General features: G+C 43.4%; 1 pseudogene across 1 annotated transcript; it reads left to right on the top strand.

The window, feature by feature from the left end:
* Window positions 1-671: 671 nt before the first annotated feature.
* Window positions 672-1,077, top strand: LOC308516385 (RING-box protein 2-like; annotated as a pseudogene). Its single transcript has one exon. The product of its transcript is annotated as an RING-box protein 2-like (transcript).
* Window positions 1,078-1,463: the final 386 nt, after the last annotated feature.

Below are 1,463 nucleotides of genomic sequence, written 5' to 3'. Positions count from 1 at the left end.
TTATTCAACCATCTCCTTGTCTGTAAAGCTATGGTAGCTTTTGGATGCAAGTAATTGAAACCCACTCAAATAAGCTAAAGGTGAAAAGATGAGCTGTTATAAGGATACTGGACTGTTCCACAAAATGAAGATAAAGGAATGCCAAAAGTGACTAGAATGTATAATGGAATGCTCTGCTAATACTTTCCTCTCTCTCTTTTGCCTCTGCTTCTCCCCACATCTCTGCCTCATTCTCCTCTTTCTGCCAACTGGAATTCTTTGCCCTTCAGTCCACCTGGAGGATAACAGTCTGACACAGTTCCTGAATTTTTACACTCCTTCCATTCAAGATAGCTTGAACTAAACTGGAATTCCAAAGTAAGAAAGACATATAATTCACCTAGTTAGGACAGGTTGATCTACTCTGGTCCAATCAACAGTGGCCAATGGATGAAGGTTCCACTTGAGGCTAGAGTAAGGAAGGTGATGATATGAATAGGTTCTTCGGTTCTCAGAGAAGGGTGAATCACTGTAAGCTAAGAAGATACCCCCAAAGATGTCTACTAATGCCTTCATGTGTCAATTTACCTTCTTAGAATGGACAGATAAGTTAAATCATCACATCAAATGATATGGGCATTGTAAGGCCAATTTGCTTTCCAAAGAAAGCATCGGGTCTCCGCGCCGCCGCCATGGCCGATGTGGCAGACGCCGAGGAGCCCTGCGCCCTGTCCTCTCACTCCGGGGGCGCGGGCTCCAAGTCGGGAGGCGACAAGATGTTCTCTCTCAAGAAGTGGAACACAGTGGCCATGTGGAGCTGGGACGTGGAGCGCGATACGTGCGCCATCTGCAGGGTCCAGGTGATGGATGCCTGTCTTAGATGTCAAGCTGAAAACAAACAAGAGGATTGTGTTGTGGTCTGGGGAGAATGTAATCATTCCTTCCATAACTGTTGCATGTCCCTGTGGGTGAAACAGAACAATCGCTGCCCTCTCTGCCAGCAAGACTGGGTGGTCCAAAGAATCGGCAAATGAGAGTGGTGAAAGGGCTTCTTAGTGCATTTGTCCAGAGCCCTGGTGGATCACCTTATCAAGTGCCCTACAACGACCAGGATATTCCGGAGGACTAAGTCTTCCAATAGGAGGAGATGGATCTTTGGTCCTTGAGGACTCACCCAAGGCATTGGGTTAGCATTTTGTCAGTTTCATTTTCAGAAATTCTCTACAATTAAGAAGATAATTTATTAAAGATGGTCTTTCCTATCTCTGTGGTATGTGTCACACTGCTTAGAAGTGCTATAAAGGAGGAGAGAACTACAAATTGAATGACCTTTATAATTTACTTATTGATATGTAAGGGGCTGTGGAAGCAGTTCCGTTGGAAGAGAACTTTTGCATGCTTTAAGGTTGATCAGTTAAAAAAAAAAAAGACAATGTTATAATAACAAATAAAATACAGTTTAAAACCCAAAAAGAAAAAAGAAA

Source organism: Myotis nattereri (genome assembly GCF_964212035.1).
Source record: "Myotis nattereri genome assembly, chromosome: 3".
NCBI classification, from domain to species: Eukaryota; Metazoa; Chordata; class Mammalia; order Chiroptera; family Vespertilionidae; genus Myotis; species Myotis nattereri.
This window is presented reverse-complemented; position numbering and strand designations above follow the sequence as displayed.